Raw genomic sequence first — 22,282 nt, forward strand, 5'->3', positions numbered from 1 at the left:
CCTCACATGACTTCTCCACGACGTAACCCTCCCCGGACGTCGGCGTTGTTGCTAGGGGACGAGTGGCCTCTCCAGAACATGACATCATTTTAATTCGTGGTGTTATGATTACGTCACCCGCTCCTCGCGTCGTCGAAACTTGTGGAGGCTCAGCAGACCTTCAAAAAATTGACAGAAATGCACAGCGTTCGTCAACAGGATTTAGATTTCGAGTATAGAATCCTTCAGGCACCTTCTTTTCATGGACTAAATAAAACAAACTGTGTTTTCCGAGTCCGGTGTGTCACTTTAGAGAGCTCTAAGGCGCGCAAAATTAGTCCACAGACCCGATCACCGTGGCGTCGCTCATGATCGCAGTTGTCCTGGCGACGTAAAGCCCTGAATTATGACAATTCTTCTTCTACGAGGAATGCAGCACAAATATGGAAATATTTATGAAACTGACAAATGCAATAACTAGTGGAGTACGATTACTGGAAATCTATGTTTAGGAGATGCACAAGAACGAGACTGATTGCCTGATGAACTGCAACTACCTGACGACATTTGATGAATGCGTTCAAAATCCCAGTGAAACGGTGATAGAAGAACAACAATCGAACAGATGAATGAAAGTCACGAACATCGTGGAATGGGTTGGTCAAAATGTGGAAATCGTAAAAATGACTCAGTGTTTAAAATGAAATTGAACACCAAATCGCATGCAAAGTAATTTCAAAAGTAACTCCAACTACAATTACTATACGTAAGTCATCCTGCAAGTAAGTGATTGCTAGAATGTAAGCATCTAGAATTCAAATGGAACTTGGTCACGAGGTCACGAGAAGTTCCATAAACATGTATACGTTCACTTTTCATACCACACCTAAATGTAGCCCCGTTCTTTTTCTTCTTTTTTTTTTTCAAAATAACATGCGCGATAAATACTGGTGTGCATTGTTTAGATAATGTGTATACGTTCCCCCCCCCCCCATTTTCATATCTGTTTTTCCTTCTATCTTTTATTTTCGGTTGCTCTGAATTGCCTCCTGCTGTACGTATGTACTGCTGATTGCTATCTTTTGTTAATTCATGATCGTTGATATGCTATATATGTGTTGATGTATCCCTTCTTTTTCTCCTTATTATTTCCCGCCCCCCATCTAATGTCCGTAAGGACCCTTGGGGTAGTTAGCAATAAATAAATGTAAATATGTAATTGGGTTACTTGTAGTTAGCTACCTTACAGGTACATTCGCGCTCTTAGGCGATCCAGAACGACCCAACAGCAGCGTTCGACTGTCGCTACTCGAGCCAACTCCTCGCCCAAGAAAGGTCACGCGTCTTTTTGCGTTCGTATACATACACGTACACAGCGTCGACGTACAAGTTGACACACACACACACACACCTGTCGGGTCAGGACGGTGGCGTACGTCACGTGGTACGTGAAAGAGGGCTTCCCCAGGCCCCGTTCAAATGTGGCCCAGTTAATACCTCGTTAATTGGTCTGGGAATTGAGCAACACCGTGCGAGCTTTCCGCCCCTGAACTGGTTCGTCTGGCATGCACGGGCTTCATTGCCGGTGGAAGCCACCCGATAACTATACAGGAGACGACATTAGTTTTGTAACGTCGTCTCTATATAACCTCGCTCTTAATGACTGCGTTATGAGCACCTTCACAAACAGGATTAATTAAGTCACATGTCCGATACATGCGCCGATCGGTGTTTCATCCGTCATTGCGTGGCGGCACGACACGTTCCGGTATAGTTGGGATATGTCTCATAGGTATCGATGAAATCTGCCGATTATTTTTCCGAACAATTTGGTTGAGGTGGAAGGTTCTTTTGGGCCCTATTTAATAGACGATTTTAAAAAGATGCGCCCGCCACCAAGCGCGCGGCGCAAAGCAGCATGGGAATTTTGAGGGACAGTGCTCCGTCGTCTGCTTCGGTTATGATTTGACCCAGCTGACGCTGCTGCTTCGCACGCCGGGAAGGTTGTTCTTCTTCTACATCCGCCTCTGGGTGTCTCGTAATGTTGTAAGGCGCTCAAAGTTCCCATGATCACTTGCGTGCCACAGGTGGCGCTTGCTTCACCGTTGTTCAACTTTCTCCACTACCGCCGCAACCACTACCATCATTATCATCCGAAGTGTATCCCGATGCGAAGGCTCTGAATGCCGGATTTTAAAGGGAAAGCTCTGCAGGGTCGCCGGCCGTGTAGGTCAGTCCGTGGCTCTATATAGTCACGTGACACCACGTGCCAGTGCTACGTACGACCACTTGATCGTCCTGTGATTACTGTACACCGAAATTGTGTAACACCACGGTAACACTGAAAGATACAAAAAAATAGAAAGAAAACGCTCTCGCGAAAGATTAAAAGGCATTAGAGTTCTGCCATAAATTTGCAGCCAACGCACCCCATCCCTTCCCCAAAGCATCACAACATGTTGGCCCAGTATTGGCTGGGTAGTGGCAATACTGGCACAATACTGGAGCAATATCCAGCCGATATTTGGCCAGGATGTTCTGTTGACCGGGACCACATTTAAACACGTTTGACACAATGCCGAGAGATGCAGCCTTTTTTTTTTCTAATCTCGTATTCTACTCTCCACTTATCTGCCGCCTCAAGTTGCAAAGTCAAGTTGCAATGAAAAAATGGCTAGGATGCAAGCGAGCTGGTGGATGCGTAATGTTAAAACAAATTTTTTCAACTTTTTCAGCTGTGTTTGAGACTTCGTGTTTGTGTGTGTCCCTTCGTGCTCCCTAGTCTCGGGGTTTTTACATTATGCATCAAGTTGTAAGCCTGCGCATTACCATGTTGCGTAACAGACTCAATTACATTTATCTATTTTGCATTTTTTTATTTATTTCAGGGTACAATGGTTTGGTTAGTTTATATAGAAGGAGGTCCCATAGTCGAGAGTATAGTTCTTAAGCCAATCCAAGTCAATCCGCGCATTATCCTTCACACTGCGTTCCTGACTGAAACTGATTGAAATAAAGTAACGACATCGTTCTCGACAAACAACCCCTTTGCATGGAAGGAAACACGCATCCGCTGCAGCAGCTCAGCTCAGAAGCATCGCCTCCTGCTGAGATAGGCCATCGCGAGCCGGTTTGGCCAGTTTTTGGGACGACATCCGCTCTCCCTCCTCTTTTTTTTTAATTTTTTATTCTGTTGTGCGAGGGTTGTGTTTACACTCCACGTGGGCTGCCACTAGAAAAATGGACGAAGATGGAACGGCGAACAAGAGAGTAGGCGAAAGTCAAATACACTCCTAACCTTCTTCAACGGATTCATCTGACAGCAGGGCCGCGTCAATCACGAAGGCCCTTGCTGCACGCCTACATTCAAGGCCGGATTTAGGCCCTTCTTCGTTCTTCCTCAATAGGGGTTTCCAACAGGAAAGTGCGGGGACTATAAATTTGAATTTTGTTGGGGTAATTCGGGTCTAACCTCGATCGCCTTCTATGCAAGGGACCTTACATTCCTCGTAGAAAAGAAAGGTATTTATTGTGTGGATCGGTCGGGAAGTATTGATTCCTTCCTCCTAATCAAATGGGTCGCCCCGTTCATCAATCCTGGCGCTTTTTCTTCGTAGCCCTATTGGAATATCGGAGTTCGTACGTTTGCAGCTGCGCTATCGAAGGCTTGCACGTCGTGGGCGCAAGTCGATTAACTTAACCTGGTTTATAATATGTCTTCTTATCAGTTTCTTGGAAGGCTTCATTGGCAAGTCTGATCATTTGTGTGTGTATGTCTATTTGATCCCCATCTCACTCACATAATAACCCACATGTAATGGGTTATGTATAGGATACCACAACTTCTGCGACTAAACACATCAATCATGAAAGATTGAAGTCATTGGAAAGGTTAGCCAGCTGTAGGAGTCGAATCCACATCTTCTGGGTCGAACCCACATCAATCATGTCATCATGATGTGTCTGTTGTTGTTGTTGTTGTTCTCAAAAAGTTCAATGTTGGCAATATCGCTGTGAGCAATTTAGCAAAAATAATTATTTAATCGCTAGATGTCTAGTATGCGAGTATTCGCTGAGCGTTCCTTATATCTAATTGCGGTGACCAGTTTAGTAAAAATAACTATGTAATCGCTAGACGTCTAGTATGCGAGCATTTGCTGAGCGCTCATTAGATCTAATTGCGGTGAGCAATTTAGTAAAAATAACTATTTAATCTCTAGATGTCTAGTATGCGAGTATTTGCTAAGCGTTCCTTATATCTAATTGCGGTGACCAATTTAGTAAAAATAACTATGTAATCGCTAGACGTCTAGTATGCGAGTATTTGCTGAGCGTTCCTTATATCTAATTGCGGTGACCAATTTAGTAAAAATAACTATGTAATCGCTAGACGTCTAGCATGCGAGTATTTGCCGAGCGTTCCTTATATTTAATCTAGGCGTCTCCGCTAAGTGCTCTTTATGTCCAATGTTATTCCTTACTTAGTGCTTACATACTATTGTCTGCGTCTAATGTGTGGCTGTTCAGCGTTTTTTTTTTTTAATATATATTTAACGTCAGTCTTTACGAAGCACCCTTTATATATAACGCACGGATTTGATTTGAAAAACAACAACAACAATAAACGAAATAGAAGTAATGATGACACGGGATGTTCGTTTGAATGGGATTTGGTTTGAAGAAAAAGAAAATAACGTCGAAAATCGTATACTGCCCAGTGTGAATGCTCATCATATTTTCTGCGATCTTACCTGCACACCCAATGAAAAAGAGAAATGTAAATACGTGTAAGTCTACACCGCATTATGATTAAAGAGTAGCGCTTAGTCCTTTCGAGAACGAGATATGCGTTACTGCAACCATTTCATGTTCACTGACTTTACATCTGCGCTGCGGAAGCAATTGAAAATTCTGGCATCCGAGGCTCATCCGCACCGTTGGTGATGGGTGTGTTAATGGCTTACAACCTTGTCTGCGAAGCAGGGCACATAGGCTGGTTCTCCAGTGGGTTCCAGCACATTGCGGTATCGAAGGGAATGAACAGGCCGACAGCGCCACAGAAGCAGCTCTCTCGTCTCAGAGACGGACGCGTCTTGCGCTGCTGAGAGGAGATCGTTGTGCCGTACTTCGACGCCTCGTGACTCCCCTGGCTTCGCGCCAATGGACCGCGGACATTCTCCCCCCAGCTATGCTGAGCAGAGCTGATCCCGCTTTCCGCATACCAGCTCCGGTGGCGCAGCGGTAACGCGTGCGCTTGGAGACTGGGAGGTCCGCGGTTCGAATCCGCGGGCCGGCTGTGCCGTCTGGGGTTTTTCCTGGGTTTCCCTCAGATGTGTAATCAATTCCAGGCACAGTTCCCCTGAAGTCGGCTTCACCCTTTCCTCTCCTCCTCTCCACCACCTTTCCCCTCCCGAGAAACATGCCGCCTAATCAGGCAGGCAGACCTCTCGATTCCTCCCAACGACACTCCTCCTCCCTCCTCCTCCTCGCTTTCCGCATGCCTCGCCATACCTCTCGTCAAGATGCCGCATTAGTTCATCGAATGCGCCTCGATGTGGCGCTTTACAGCGCATTGGCGTTACTTCTTAAGACAGTTGACCCTCCCAGGTGCTGTAGAAGATCTAGAGCACATTCTTCTCAGTTGCCCACTGCTTCCCGAACCGTTCTCACAAAATTGCTTGGTCCACATCCAGCCCACCAACGCTCTGCCCCCAAAGCTCTCTTCACCTGGATACCATAGGACTTCGATCCTTATTGTTATGGGGCTCATTATTTCATTCCCCGCGTCACCACCAGCAATGGGGTAGAGTGTCGCCCCCTGGCGATGAAACTCCCCATTCATCATCTCTCTACAATACAATAAAGTTGTTTGTTGTTTTGCAACCATTTGTCGTACCTTTCGTTTGGGAAAGGGTAAACCTCGGAGAAACCACGTGACTCTGTCCACTCACAAGGCAGCAATAAGGGGGTTATTCGTGGACCGGCATGAGCCCACAGAAGAACCACGTGCACCTCAACACTGAAATGCTACCCCCTTATTTAGGAGAGGGGGCCAATGAGGTCGCTCTAACGGCAACAGGGGAGAGTGGGAACTGAGGAGCTACGCAGATATAGCTGACCTGCTTGCGTAGCGTATTTCCAGTGTTGGGGAGTAAATTTCAAGGTCAGACGACTAATCTGGGGAGAAATCACATTGAGTGTGCAAATTATTCCAAATTATTATTTCTGCCACTTTTGAACGAGCCTATACATATCGTTGTTACATTGAACCGTGAAAATAACTGTGGTGAGACGTAAATATATGAACAGACGAAATAATAATAGAACGGTTCGAGCACTATGTGTCTTCTGGTTGTCAAATAATGGAGTAATAATAATAATAATGTTTATTGCCATTATTTGCAACCGTGCAGAGTATACAGCAGGTCTGCCTAAGCCGAGAGCCTTGTGTCACTGGGACTGTGGCAGTCAAACGGCATTCACGAAAAATAGAGTACAGTGCTGTATAAATAAAAGAAACAACTTTATTACAAGATGACGATGATAAATTTATTTATTTATTTACCCCAAAGGCTCTTGCGAGCATGGGGGAGTGGGGTTGTACAGATATTAGGTATAACAATAAATGCACTTGACAAATAACGGTGCGACAAGAAAGGAATCAATTGATTATTAGTGAATGGTTAAATGGTAGATGATATCTTCCTGTGAAACGTGGTGTGATCAGTGAGCTCCGCAATATTCAAGGGAAGATCACTCCAGTTAATAGTAGTCTTACAAAAAAATGATTTAGCAAAGATATCAGTGTGGCAGACGAAACGAGTTACCTTGTACAAATGGTCGAAGCGGGGAAAGATTGTGGAAGAACGAGTGAGAGGGGAAATGCTAGGCGGAATGGTATGAATGAACTTGTGAAACAGAGACAACCTTGCAATGTATCGACGTCTTTCTAGGTTAGGGAGTTGAAGTTGTTGTTTAATTACCGAAATTGAAGAATGACGTGAGTAATCACCAACGATGAAACGGGCTGCTCTATGCTGGATGGCTTCAAGAGCGGAGGATAAGTATTGTTGAGGAGGGCCCCACAAAGCTGAAGCTATAAATAAAGCCAATAAAAGATATAGTACGGCACAATAGAAACAACCAAATCATTTCATGCATGAAAATACACTAGTTGCAATGGAACTACTGACGCAATCGTTTCCTCAGTTTAAACCGTGGTTTGAACTGTCATTGATTGAATCAGTGAGAAATCGAGAGAAAGCTGATTAAAAAGCCGTAGAACATAACACATTGTTCGGCAAGATAATAATAATAATAATAATAAACTTTATTAACGAGCCCAAGAACAGCCAAAGCCTTGGTATTGGCGCACGTAGACGATACAGTACTTACAAATATATACACACATATATACAAACATATACAGATTACGCAAAACATAACATATTTAGGACATATTCACAAACAAGAACATAACAGGAAGATATTCACATTGATACATACAGTACAAACATACAGATATACACTACATGGCACTAAAAGGGAAGGAGAAATAATAATAATTGGGAGTAGATAATGGGAGAAAGATGCACCTTAGGTGCAATTCTTAGGTGCAATTCAGATGCAATTCTTAGGTTGAACACGACTATATAGTTCTTTCGGCGCATTGCTGCGTAAACATCCGTTGCCGTGCGTCGGGCATTTCTTTCGGAGTCACACACGTGCGGAAGCATGCTCTGCGTGATATTCTAGATTCTACAGCTGCAGTGTACAGCTGCTGAGGCATGCTCATACAATTGTGTTGTCAGACACCGCTCACTTCGCGCGCGGTGAAACTGCCCTCGCGAATACGTAGCTCTTCTTTACGATGCAGTAATCTTTCTTGCTGCTGCATTAAGCGTTATACGGTCAAGCACCACGAAGCGTTGACAACATGATTGCTGCAATTCAGCGCTTGCCCCGGACGACGCTCGAAGTTAATTTAGACTCTCCTAGACCTTTCTCTGTTGATATTTGAAGCGAGCGTGCGCGCTGATGTGTGTAACTAGTCGTCATCTTCTGACAGGCGTGATAAGATAGTTCGGCTTCCTCGTGGGGGCGTTGATCAGATAAAGTGTCGTGCCTTGTACGAAAGGGGCTCCCATTTTGCGACTTCACGATTATTGTTTTTGTACTGTATAAATGCGTTTGTCTTTGCTTTTTTGTTTGTGTTGTTATTTTGCAGCACAACGCAGTAAAAACAATTCGCCTATACCTTGTTCCAGGGTACAAGTTCCAGTTTATCACATTTATTACCTTTATTTTGTATCGATTTTTTTCGAAGCACTGCATCCAGTCTCCTCCAACTCTGAAAGTGGTACAGCTTAATTTTGTCGCAATCCGGTAGGGGTATACCTAATTTGTTTTGTCAAAGATCTGGAAGCTTAATCTCAATTGCGGCTCAAATCTAAGTGCGTTACATTTACCTTATCGCAAATTTCGAGGCGTTACCCTTATTTATTTTTTATTTTTTATTTCGAGAAGCTGAAGGTGACGCCTTAATTTTCTCGCACCCTGAAGGCATTACGTCATTTCTATCGCAAATCTCCAGGCGCAATACCTTTACTTTTTCTAAAAAAAATCTGAGATGACACCTCCGTTTTCCACCAAACTACCTAGAAGCCATTGCGTCTATTTTATCGTAAGTTTTGTGAGTTGTGTGTGTGTATCGTTTTGTTTATTTTGGCTACATATCCGAGGGTGACACTTTTAAAATCGCGTAGTTACAGGCAACTTCTAGATACAGACACTCCTTCGTGCTGTCCTCTCTCCATCTGTCCACATCTGTACGCCGCTGATAGCCACAGTTGCTTCGTAGCGCTAACACGGAATCAAAAAAAAAAAAAAAAGCTCCGGTGCGCATATTATAAAGTCCCCCCAACGAACTTGATCTTTCCTTCTCAGCGCAACCCTTGTATACGAATAATATATACTTTCTTCGGGTGAAGGAACCTAAATGTCACCCCGCGCTTTGTCTTTCGAAGCATAGCAGGAGCGTCAATATACGGATGAACTTTGTCCTTTGAAAGTCTTCGAAAGGTCAAGTTTTCGTATATGGTAATATTTCTGACTCGGGAGATTTTCCTGTAGGAAACCTGATTTACCGGAAACGTTCCCCGCTCTCTACAGAAGTGAACGTCTTCATTTTTCTCACTGACCTAGAGTTCATTTCAGTTCAGTCTCTCTTGTCGAACTGCTCGGTACCTTCGCGATGCCACCGTACGATATGTGACCACAGGAATATCGGAAACTTTTATGTTGTCCTCGTCTATTTCACTTTTCCATCGTGCGTAGTTGTTGGTGTGCTCCATTTCAGATTTGTGGCCGCACCCAGCTGTCGCTACGGGAAGCATAAAACACAGCGATTACTAATATGGTGGATGCTTCTTTTTTTCTTTTTGGCCGCGATGAAACATCTTCGGCCTAGACGAGACTACCTTCGGCCGTAATGAGATTTGGCCGTAACGAGACACTTGGGGATTAAAGGATTATCGGTCGTAATGCGATGTTATCGTGCCTTCTCTGAGATCTAAGCCTGAGATCTGAGATTTGAGATCTGAGCCTTCGCGTCGTGTCGTCCTTCTTCGTGTTCCCTCAAGCTCGCTTGTTTGCTATGCTATGAATCATATTTATTGGAGAAAGGTAACCAGCGGTAAAAAAAAAAAGACAGGACAAAAGACGGAGAACAAGACGCACGGACGATGGGATTTCTGTCAGAATTATGTTACGAAAGTCGTATTGAGCAAAACACTGAGGTGGAGTCCTCTTCCAGGAGAATAACTAGCACCGAAGTCTTCCATTTCTTGCGATAGGGGAGTTAGAAAAACAGAAAAAAATTATAGACGCGGCATAGCTGCCACAGGCAACGTTTGAAACGCGCGCCAAGTGGCGGCCATATGTTACGCATATGCCACCATAGTACATACGGCACAGCACATTTGGCGCCAGTCATTTCTCATGCAACCCTTATGATCTTTCCCGATGGATGTGCCCAAATCGAGTGCGAGACCTCGCTGGCCTCTCCGTGTGCGCGTCTCCGCGTATCTCGGAAAGAAAACGGGGTCGCAGGCAGCCATGTCGTAATTCTCTCGCGCTTTTTTTTTTTTTTCGCTTTCGCGCGCGGCTTGCGATGTACATTTAAACGACTGCCAAGCAGGTGATGAGACACGTCTGAAGGCTGCCCGTCGAATCCGATGTTGCTAGACGCGATCGCTTGCTCTTCAGGAACAAAAACAAAAATCTGGATGCGTACACGTTTTGCATTTCTTTCTTTCTTTTTTTTTATGGCGGAGATTTTTGAAGTGACAGTACCCGAAAAAAATACACAACGAAGTTACCTATTGCAGAACAAGATGGAAGCAAGTAAAACGCGTGAACTAAAACCGGGAAAAAGTATCAAAATGGAACGCCAATAAAGCAACCAGCCAAATTATAATAATTTTTTTTTTTGGGGGGGGGGAGGGGTGTGTAAAAATGTTATACGGACAGGTTAGCAAAGAAATAAAACAAAAGCAAACTGAAATTGGACTGCGCATGACATAGGATGGGCGTTGACATAAAGCATGCTCGTATGGTCACAACAACGAAGGCAAGACATGAACCGATTCTCACCCCAGTCACGTGCGTGAAAAAATAAACCCCGATTTGTTCCGATTTCGACTTTAAAAAAAAAGATCACGTATACAGCGTCCTCATCATACGAATCATTCTCCACGTTTCACTACAATCACTCGAGAAAACAAAAATAACGTCAGCGTACACAATACGCAACGTTGTGACTTATAGCGTCTCAAATCACGTTTCATTTTATACAGTTGGCAAAGACAAATATGTTTCACCGCGGAGCCACATTTTTTAGAGCGAAGGAAAGCCCCCGCGTCTGTAACGGGAGTTTCCGTTCGCCGAAGAACATGTGCTCGCCGCAAGGTGAAGTGAAGTAAATACTTTATTTTCAAGTTTTTCAGCCTTCTGGCATTCGGGGAAGATATAGTATACATTCTGACGCAGTGGCTTGAATGTATACAGCTCTTGGTAGTTCTCTCTCTCTCTCTCTCTATTGTATGTAAAGAGCTGCGTGATGACCTTGAAACCGATGCTTCCTGCACTCTGACCGCGCGTTGCGTCAGCACGGAGGGATTGCTGAATCGCGCTATAAACCACACCCGCCAGGCAGCAACCGGATATTTCTCTCTGTTTTGTTCCTTCTTCCTCTTCTTCGTTTTCTTTTTCGTTTTTTTTCTTATTTTTTTTTGTCGTTTGTTTATTTATCAACAGTTGCGCAAGGTGACAACCGGTTCTATTATTCGAGTAGGTCCTTAAAGATGTCGTTGATTGCGACTGGGATATCCCGTAAAAAAGGAGGAAGGGAGGGGGGTTTTCGTGGCACAAATGTTACGAAAGTCACAATGGGCGGAGTTTCATTCAAGAGGAATCGTCGGGTGTTCGACTAAAGGCTTTAGCTATACGTTGAAGGGAAGCTTGCGATGGAGGATGGAATATTGTATAATATACCACTAAATTATGATGTCACAACAACTTCAGTTGGCAACTCAAGGAAAGCTTACCTTATTCACACGTAATTGGCACGAAATAGCTGAAATAACGAAATGAGTAATTGCAAAGTTCCTTGTTTTACGGATCGCGACTTACGATACAAGTGCAGGAATTTAAAATATCACAGCTCTTTGTGTGCGATATTTAACGGTACAACTCTCTCTCCCCCTCTTCCTCCTCCTCTTATACTAGATCGCACAGGTGTACGGAGCTTGAGCTACGCTTCCGTTGAGCAAAATATGGAAGGAACGGATAGATGGGCGAACATGAAGATTGCGTCATTTTTTTTTCTTTTAAAAACCAAATCAATCAATCAATCAAGGTTGCGCCAGACATTCCTGTCGATCGCCTTGAACTCTGCTGAATGCTTTGGGAATGCGGAGCAGTAGAACAGAGCCCACATATTCGTGACTGCGTCTGTTCCGCGTTGCGTCATAGTCTCCGTGCTCATCTTTTAGTGTTATTGCATTTCCGCGGGCGGATCTATCTGTCTTCGTTGGGTAATTCGAGGGTCAACTCGCGAAGCAGCTGTACGTGGTTCTGAGCGACACCTTTTCGTTCTGCTCTCAGACGCTTTTTTTTTTTCTTTCTTTTTTCGGGAAATAGGAACCAATTACATTAAAACACATAGGAACCCACTTTGGCAGACGCTAGATTGGACTTGTCAGGCTAACGTGTGGCTTTTGGGGAAAGTAACGTTTTAACTATTAAAAATTACGAGTTCGTGAACGAGGAAAAGAACGAAAACTGTCTTGAGGACACAATGTTGATAATCCTGGTAACTTGTAAACGTTCTATATCGGAGGGAACCAGCTTTGACGTTTGAGCTTATCGTGAGCTCAACCTCAAGATATCCTACAATCACCCAACGTCGCGCGCTTTTAATACGACAGGATTAATTCATCTCATACAGTAACTATACTTGCACGATGCAGAACTACGCGTACGTTGCCCATGAAACAGCCGTATTTTCAGGGTCTCCCGTGCCTTGCTATTCTTTGTGCGTTTTCTGCAATGCTTACGTTGCTTCCTGTAGCAGGTGCGTTTTCTGCTAGCGCGTGCAGTGTTAGCATCGCATAGAACTTAACTTTCTGATACCTCTGCAAGGATAACATGATTTGTGATCTAGAGCTATTAGCTACAGCTATTACTCTGAAAAATGACCAGCCATGGCATTGTGATGATTTCGTCGAACTCGAGCAAACGCACATTCAATCCACCTGCTTTCTCTTTCAGCAGTTTCCAAAGCAGACGACAGAAATGCCACATGTTCTGCCGCTGTCGTCTGCAACAAATCGTTCTTCCCCGAAGCGAACAAATATCACTCGCACTTCGATATTCGGGTTAATCATTTTTTTAGGGTTCACAAAGCACGATAAAAATGTATTTACAATTGTTTGCGAACATGCTATGCTACAATTCCACTCAAAAACACTCCTGCAACTCTCGTTCCCAGAAAGAAGATGAGAAAAAACACCCCAGTCGACGTTACAGCCCCGAAACTTGCTTGACACAACATCCTCCTCCACTACGCTGACCTTGATGCTGCATCACCTTCTCTCCCGTGGAGGAAGGCAACAAGCCCTCGATCACGTGACCCACCCGCTGCCACGCAGTCTGACACGAGCATAGCGAAAGAACAAAAAATTCCGACACCGGCGATTGAACACCCCACATGCGCTGCATGGACTGCATGGCGACGGCGAAAAGAAGTCACGTGACGTACATATATATACGCGTCCTTCCACTCAATTGGCTGGATCCTTGAGCAGTTGTTCCTCTGCCTCCTCCTGATCCTGTCGTGCGTGATATATTTCGTCCCCAAACGAGGTTGCCATTTCAAAAGAAAGAAAGAAAGCGTCAACAAGTTTTCACTTTCATCGCCGTCTCGATTCGAGTATTTTTCCGCCACCCGCTCTTGACGGCGCTAAAAGCGACATGTTTGTTTTGACAAGGGCCCAGGCAATGTTGCTCCTTCGCCTGATATCCTTATTATTTTCCGCTTGTAATCCGAGGAGAACGGTCGTCGAAAAGATATATAGCAGAAATGTTCTTTAAAAAAAAATAAGGAAGGAGCCTGGACAGCCCTCTTTAGACTCTAGAGATTCTTGAAGGTCAAGACCGCAGATGTTTTCTCCGACTGTCTTACTAAATCACTCCTCACTGCTTCACCGCAGAGCGTATGTTCTGAGCCAACCATCATCCCGAATGACGAAGTTCTCTCCCGTGATTTGGTGAAAGGGGGAGGGGGGGGGGCGCCATTTTTGTGGCAATTGCGAACTGCATAATGCCACAATAAATGGCGTACGCCCCCTGTTTGCAGCAAATCAGAGGAAAGAACGATGTCATTCGGGATGATGGTTCGCTAGGGGCGTGCTATGTGGTGAAATTTATTTTAAAGGTTTTGGCAGGTGGGACCTTCTAGCCTTCTTTCCACTATCCAGTACACAAAAGCAATTTTTTTTTCTCTCTCTCTCTGTCTTTTATTGTTATTAGTTTGCTTTCTCGATCGCCTGTCCACCGAAGAAACATAGCTGGTTGATTTTTTTTTTTAATTTCTTGGTCGACCAAGCGCGCGATAGTGGAGTATATGAATGAGTGCTAAATGTGTGCTAAAACCTAAAGCACGTTGTGGAATAGCTATCCGACGTCCCGTTTGGCTGACCCTTCCCCCGTTCTTTTTTTTTTCCTTTCGTCTAATAAATATATCCCCCCCCCCCCAAAAAAAAAAAAACATGAATCAGTGCTACTTCACAGCATAGCACGCTGCGAGAAAACCATTGCCCCGAATGATAGGGTTATCGCCTCTGATTCAAGGAGAGACGGGGTCGTACGCCCTTTTTTTCTTTGTGTGTGTGTGTGTGTCTGTGGCGTCGAGAAATTTGTGCGTCTGTCGCGTCGAGTTCGGCCCGGGTTCGAATCCCGGCGCCTTAGAAGTCGGCCCAGGACGCACATTCCCCAAGGCGTCGGTCGTGACGTTGCCCGCATCTGTGAGGCCGACAGTTAACGGCGAGCCCTTTCACCATCACCACCACCACCACTACCACCACCACCTTTTGTTTTGTGGCACTTCTCATATATCCAAATTACCACAAAAAGGCGTACGCCCCTTTTCTCTTGGAGTCAGAAGCGATAACTCATTTGTGGCAATGGTTGGCGCGGCGAAGCTTTGTTTTTAGAGTGCAATCACCCAAAACAGAGAGAAAGAGAGAAGAAGTTGCACCTATTCTGAAGGAAGTTGTACCACAGCGGTTATCGATCATTTCGCTCTCTGTCCCTCTCTTCCCCCCCCCCCCCCCTTCGTTTCTCTTGATGTGCGCCTTCCTCCATCCATCTGTCGTCGTCGTATGTACTGTCGATGAGAACTTAATAAGGTGGAACGTCAGACGAAGCAGACGACGCCGTCAACAGAAGCAGAAACGGAGGCCACCGCTAAGTGTCTGAAACGGCAATGGCCTTAAACGTGGGACGGAGGTAAACGACTCCTCTCGTCAAAAAGAAAAGAGAAAAGTTCTGCAGGGTATGCAAATTTCGGGCTTTATTTATAGAAATGTCACAAAGTTTAGGTTAAAATCGCGAAGAGTATAACGTCTGGTAAGGTGGCGAGGATATATCACAGTGAAGCACGCTAGAATATGTCGAGCATCTTTTAGTGGTTATTTTCTTAACACGTTAGGTGGCCAATGTATACGGTCTTACAAGAAAAAAGGAAAACGAGAATCGGCAGAACGGAAGCGGTTCAGATGGGAATTTATTCATTCTGATCCTTACCTTCGTTGCGCTTCCCAGTCGGGTGCATTTATTTCAAGATGGAGTTGTTTGACTCTGCAGAAGCTCGTGATAAACACTTTCAAGGGCGGCTTCCGGTAGAGGCGACTTCCTGTTGTCGCGATAATTCTTCGAGTGACTCTTTTATTATTCCACAAGGTTATCTCTTTCTCGTTCGCATCACAAAGAGACTATATACGGGTTGTATCTCGACTTGTATCTCCGTCTTGTCAACGTTTGACTCTATGTACTCTTCAAAAGTCTGGTGGTGGTGGTGGTATTGCTGGTGAAAGAGCTCGCCGTTAATTGTCGGCCTCACAGAGGCGGACAACGTCACGACTGACGCCCTGGGGGGAATGTACGTCCTGGGCCGACTTCTAAGGGAACTGTGCCGACATATGTCTGAAAGCGTCTGAGGAAAACTCAGGGAAAACCCCAGACAGCACAGCCGGCACCGGAATTCGAACCCGAGTACCCGGGTACTTGTCCTCTGTCTTCACCACGTACCACGCTCTTAGCCAATCCCCGAATGTGTTATTTTTGGTGGATGATTTTCTTCATTTTAGTGCCCCTTTAAGAGTGTTGAGGATACAGCTCGGGGATTTCCTCAACGTTGGTACATACGAGCCTACATTCTTAAAATGAACTTCACCGCATAACACGCTCCTAGCCAATCATCAACTCGAATGATATTGTTATCTGCCCTGATTTATTGAAAACGGGAGGCGTACGCCTTTTTTGTGACAATTATGAACAGCATAGTGTCACATAAAGGCGTATGCCTCCCGTTTTCAACAAATCAGGGCATTTAGCGGTATCATTCCAGATGATGGTTGGCTAGGAGCGTGCTATGCGGTGAAGTTCATTTTTAAGCCACCACCACCATCATTTTTAAGTGGTGGCCCTTTCACTATCGCCACCACTCATTTTTAAGAGTGTAGATAAACTGCTTCATATTTGGCATTTTGGATTATGGCTTCTCATTCGAAGACAGAAGGGGGCGTACGCCTTTTTGTGGCAATTTTCGTATATCCAAACTGCCACAAAAAGGCGTACGCCCACCTCTCTCTTCGAATCAGAAGCGATAATTTTATCATTCTTCGCAGTGGTTGGCGCACAGCGTGCTATGCGGTGAAGTTCCGTTTTTAAGAGTGTGTACAGGCTGCACACCGTGTGAATGAGTGGGAGGCGTCATTATTTAAATAAAAATTCAAACAAGTTACGCGAAAAACCTTATTTCTAAAGCAGGGCGCCGTCGGCATTAAAATGGGGAATACCCCTTTTGGAACTTTCATTGGAGACCTTTTAGAGAAGCGGGTCATTTGTTGCAGTAAAATTAATCGGTTTCAGTTTACATTCTTTTTTTTCTTTTCCATTTTTTTTTCTTTTTGTCGCGGCTTGTTGAGGTGAAGCGCAAGGGGACACTATTCCACTCCCTTATCCACCAATGAATTACGCGTTCTTTAGCTTACTGCGCCACGAGGAAATAGTGGTACCGTGATGTTACACGTATGGTTTGTCTGTCCAGTATGGCGACATGTTACACGTACCGCAGGGTATAGGACTGCGGATAATTTCGACCACCTGGGGTTCTTTTGACGTGCGCTGGAAATCTCCCACACGGTGACACATAAGTGTGACACACAAGGTGTGATATGACTGTGTTTCGTGCGTGCGATCATAACAGAGAAAGAGCGCATATCAGACAGATAAGCCGGGCGGGGGGGGAGGGGGGGACTGACGAAGCCGACTTACTTTTTTCTTCAGCGCTCGTAGTTGCGCAGTTAGCTCAAGAACACGTGATTCATTCGTGGATAACGGACTGGAAGAGCGTGGTTTTGCGCGTCACCGCGAGCAGCCGCGATGAAGATATGGAAACTGAAACCAATTAATTACTGCAAGAAATGACACACTTCGGTGCCAGATTTTTCTCTAAAATGTGTCCATCGAAGGTCCCAAAGGGGGTATTACCCATTTTATTGCCGACGGCGCCCTGCTTTAGAAGTGATGTTTTTCACGAAATTCCTTCGAATTTTGATATAAATAATGGGCGCGTTCCACTCATTCACACGGTGCGCAGCTTGTAGGCGGTACCGGACAGATACTTACAAAAAAGAAAGTTCTTCGACTGGTGCTCCCGTTCGCGAATTATTTAGCAAGGGGATACAACTGAAACAAGTGCTAAACGAACTGGTATATGGGAGACAACTTGATGAGTTCCCCATCCAACTTGAACTACAATCCTGCATAAACCTTCCGGAATTCGACCCTTTTGTTTCCCCTGTCGCTCGCACCACTGGCAATTGCGCTGATTGGCCTTATGCGGGCAACATGTGTCTAAACTAGATACCGACTGTATATTAGGCGCCATTAATTGGTGCGATTGCGAATGTAACGACCTACATTAACTCTTTCATCCCCTCCGATGCATTTCCTCCGCAATTGGCATGTTTATTAAGGGCGTGGTATAATGATAATAACTACTGTGTACCTCCGTCTACGGCCTTGTTCGCGAGGGTACTGGTTGGGGCATCAGATTAAGAGCTGGAGAAACCGCTTGTTAAGAAAACGATTTCGCCCCCCCCCCCTCCCCACCACCACGACCACCACTACACACACATAAGTAGCAACCGGGGATCGAACGTCTTAGCTATTTAATTTGGATGCAATTGGACAGCGAGAACATATAATTGCACATATGTAGAGAATTGCGCAATATATTATGCAACTGCAGCTGTACAACTCTAGCGTTGATGGTGACTGGTGAGCATGATGATAGCAGAGAAATATATACGTATACTGATATTAACCATACCTTACCATCTTCATCCCCCACCCCACCCCCCTGTACGTTCCACAGAAATGTATATACGTGAGAGTGTTGCATTCCTAATCATACTTTGAAGTATTTTTTTAACTATACGCTCGAAAAAAAAAAAGAGTCTGAGTCATTTCAGTCCTTTTGGGGGCTAAATCCATTGCACCTCTGTTAATCCCTTTCGCCGTGACTAAATGCACGGGAGTTTATGTGAAGTATCTAGTATACGCCTTTTTGTGGCAATTCAGAATACTGCAAAAAGGCGTACGTTTTCAACATCAGGAAAGCGAAAGATATAATATTGCATGGCGGCTGGTTCCGACCGTCCTTACTCGCCGAAGGACCGGAAGTCTTCGTGGCACCGGAAGTTGTGGCGGGGGCTTGTTTATGTTTATTCGAGAATGTCACGTATACTCCAAGACACTTAAAGGGTCGGTCTCATCCAGAATCCCATCTATGAAACCGATACTACTATGATCGGCATCGGCCAACAATCTACTTAGCCTTCTTTTTTTTTCTTTTTGTGCTCAGATATTAAATGAACAAATTTTGAAGATCAGCTCTGCTTCCTGGGCTGTAGAGGCTTCGGCGGCGTGGCGTCACTTCCTACGCGGAGGAGTGAGAGAGCGACGCTCAGAGGAGGGAAGACGCAGTCCAGACCACAGTACCAGACCCCGTAGACGAAAGGGTGCTGGGCGGACGCAGTGCATTCGGGGCAGGTCATGGGCAAACGTCACAGCACACGTGACCTTAAGGATGGCCGCGCCCGTGCTCCGCGGCCAAACCGTTTGTAAACAACGCGTTTGTTCAATCTGTGCGCCGTTTTGGACGTTTTTCGATCCCGGTAATTAGTTTTATTCGAGAATCTCGCAGTTCAACGCGCAGTTTTGTACTTGAGGGCTCGTATTGTCGACCATTTCCAAGGATGTAATGACGACCCGGCGTTAAGAAGAAGCACCGCATAGTTTACGCCGGCAAAATACGTTCATCTCTTGCCTAGACTCAGGCTTTTACATTATGGAGTTCATTCACGAGCTGGCCTACCCCGTCTTGTTCATCTCTTGTCTTTGTGTCAACGGGAATATGTCGGCAAGCGCTGAAACGACATGCAAGCAAAGTCACATGACCTCGAAATGACGTTGCCTATGACCGTTGCTTCTGTGTTCCACTCTCAGAACATCAATTTGCCTATGACGTGTCACCACGACAAGATGGCGATTTTGCGAAAAGCAGATTTGTGTCACCCCTGGCGGTCCAGACGCCCCGTAAGTCTGTGAGACGCCCGCACGGCGCCTTTTCTAGGACGCGCCCTCATTGGTTCTTAGGGAGTGACGTTTTCTCGTTTTTCCAGAGAGGGAGCTCCGGAGTACTCTCAACATCCGGCGTCTGCTCCTGTCATATCATGTATTCCATGGAATAACAGTCAAAGTATGCCGCTATTTCGCTTGGGATTCTTGATACCTTGGTCACTTGCCCAGGAGGAGGAGGAGTTTCGAAATCGAGTGGAACAGACGCGACCGTCCCTTCAAACAGAAGAGAAAGTAGTAGAAAAACGCAAAAAGCAAAAGAAAAGGGCAAAACAAATGCAACCGAAGACGGCCAAGAGACGCAAGAAAAGCAAACGGGGGCCATCTAATGAGTGAGTCTGGTTAACGAGACCGTAGTTCAAAAACGGGCTGTATTTATACTATAACGCCAGTTCAATAAGTTTTTCCACGCGAAAAGAACGAGCGCGTCTCATCGCACAAGGCACGTGTGGCTTCCTTCGAGCGTCTCGGTGGTTTGGACGCGTGAGAATCTTCTGCGCGTGAGATCATATAATCACGGTCAAGCAATATTCGGAGAAGTCCGTTATTGTAGCGGAGGGCTCGTTCGAGGAGGGGTTGCGTCATTTCTAGGAATAACGGGCTTCCGAGCATCGATGTGTGTATTTATATTGTGGCCCGCTTTCTCGGAAGACTCAAATTGCACGCAATAGTTCCTTTAGAATGGTCGTGATGTCCGCGAGGCGGGATGATGACGCCCAAAATGGCTGCCCCCATCCAATGTCCCAGAACGGTTGTTTGGCTGTATGGCCTGAAGGGAAGATTTTGACGGGTATAAAATACGCGCGCGCGCACACACACGCGTAAAGAGGAGACGATGATTAGATTGGGCTCATAAAATACAACAGCCCACTACAGATAGAGAATTTGCAAGTTACTGTGTATAGACCTACCCCTGTTTGTAAACAAATGACGTCATAGTGTTCGATAGCGCCACCAATTTGGTAGAGTTGAACTACGCTCGCAGCTTAGGGCGGACAAGATCAGCCCGAAAGCCACATCCTTGAGGGGACCTTCGGTCCTACTTTTGTTTCAACAGGAGGCAGCGAACAAGTTCCCATTCGTGGATCCCAGCCCTCCCCCTCCGATTTGTTTCGGTTTCAATCTGTCTATCAACGTCATGATGACGTTCCTCGGGTATAGAGAAACGTCATTCACACGAACGACATCCCCACGGAATATTCTAGTCGAAGAAAAACTGCTTACAGGACGGGAAGTTCCGTCATTACTTACGTTGAACATTTTCACGAATCCGGAGTGTTGGAAGCGGCGTCCTGTGCGCATAGCAGACGACACCATCGGCCCTGTCGGCTGGAACCGTATTCCATAGCAGACGACGCCATCAGCCCTGTCGGCTGCTACGGAATATCTTCTGGTCGATCACGAACATGCCGCATAAGCACATCTTCCGTATTCTGGGGAATGTCGCTCGGTGTGCATACGCGGTTATAATAACAAATGTTGCAGTACGAACTGAAGGCGTTGGTGCATACTGCATGGTGATGGCCATCCAGTGCGATGTCTCGTTGTGGGGGGGCTCCACAGAGCAGTGCCCGCCTCTGTGCCCTACTGCCTTGTTCATTCTTTATGCTGTCGGGGGTGGTGATGGTAAAAGGGCTCGCCGTTGTCGGTCTCACAGGTGTGGGCAACGTCACGACTTTATGCTGTCATCACATCATCATCAACTACACCAACCACCGCTGCTCGTAGTCTGTACTTTGCTATAGTAGTCACTAGTGAGCTAAACTAGCCAGCTCCACACTTGTTGAGCCACAATCTCCACATTATTTTTAACCAATCCAATTCAATCCAATCCTCTTTCTGACCCCTGCAAAACGAAACCTCGGTGAAAATGAAAATAACAGCGGATATATACGCAATACAACTGCAAATGAACAGCTCAGTTGGCAACCATGACAACACCTCTGACTGAGACATCGCAAAAATAAAACTGACATCATATCACTTTCCGATCTTGTGCAGATAAATACATATTTTTAACCTTTTTTATGTTCCGCTAAGTCTCTCCAAGGTTTCTTGCGCGTCCACCTTCGATGTATCTTTCCATCCCAGTTTGAGCAGAAACCATTAAGAGTTCAATCACGTTCTTTGCGAAGTCGCGATCGTTGCTCGACATACAAAGCGATGCCTGTCGTCGCAAGTGGAAACTTTCCACGGCTCTCGTTACACAGAACGTTACGGAACGGAAAAATGACACATGTGACATCGGCAGCACGCAAACACTACTGAACCATGTGGTGTCCTCATGAACAAGACAGTGTAAACACAGTATAGTAGCTTGCGCAATACGTTTTGATATGGGAGGCAAGATCACTGTCGTCATCACGCGGTTACGGATTATGAGTAGAGTTGCCATAGCTAGACAGTACTCCGAAATGTGTATGAGAAGTCGTGAAATACAAGCAAACTTAATGCGTTAAACGGAATGGCAGTAACTTCTGCGTCCTGGCGTTTCTGTTCTTCCTCTCTTTTTTATGTCTTATATTCAATTTTCGGTTGCAGATTTCGTCGCGTGCTGAATTCAATTCCTCCATATTTTTTTAAAACGTTACTTATCAACTTATCACCTCCTAACCAACCATAATCTCGAATGACATCGTTCTCTCCCCTGATTTGTTAAAACCAGGATTCGTACGCTTTTTTTTTTTCTTTTTTCGGCAGTTATGCAGGCCATAATTGTAACAGAAAAGGCGTACGCCTCCTGTTTTCAACAAATCAGGGGAGAGAAAGATGCCATTCGAGATAATGGTTGGTTAGGAGGTGGAGTATGGTAAGA

General features: G+C 45.4%; 1 long non-coding RNA gene across 1 annotated transcript in view; it reads right to left on the minus strand.

Annotated features, from left to right (window-relative positions):
• The window catches only part of LOC135389934 (uncharacterized), a 57,635-nt gene extending 42,200 nt beyond the window's left edge, over window positions 1–15,435 (minus strand). The window contains exon 1 of the long non-coding RNA XR_010421622.1: window positions 15,346–15,435. This is a non-coding gene — a long non-coding RNA (uncharacterized LOC135389934). The remainder of the gene's footprint in view (window positions 1–15,345) is intronic.
• Between the last annotated feature and the right edge of the window lie 6,847 nt (window positions 15,436–22,282).

The sequence above is a fragment of the Ornithodoros turicata genome, chromosome 3 (genome assembly GCF_037126465.1).
Source record: "Ornithodoros turicata isolate Travis chromosome 3, ASM3712646v1, whole genome shotgun sequence".
NCBI lineage: Eukaryota > Metazoa > Arthropoda > Arachnida > Ixodida > Argasidae > Ornithodoros > Ornithodoros turicata.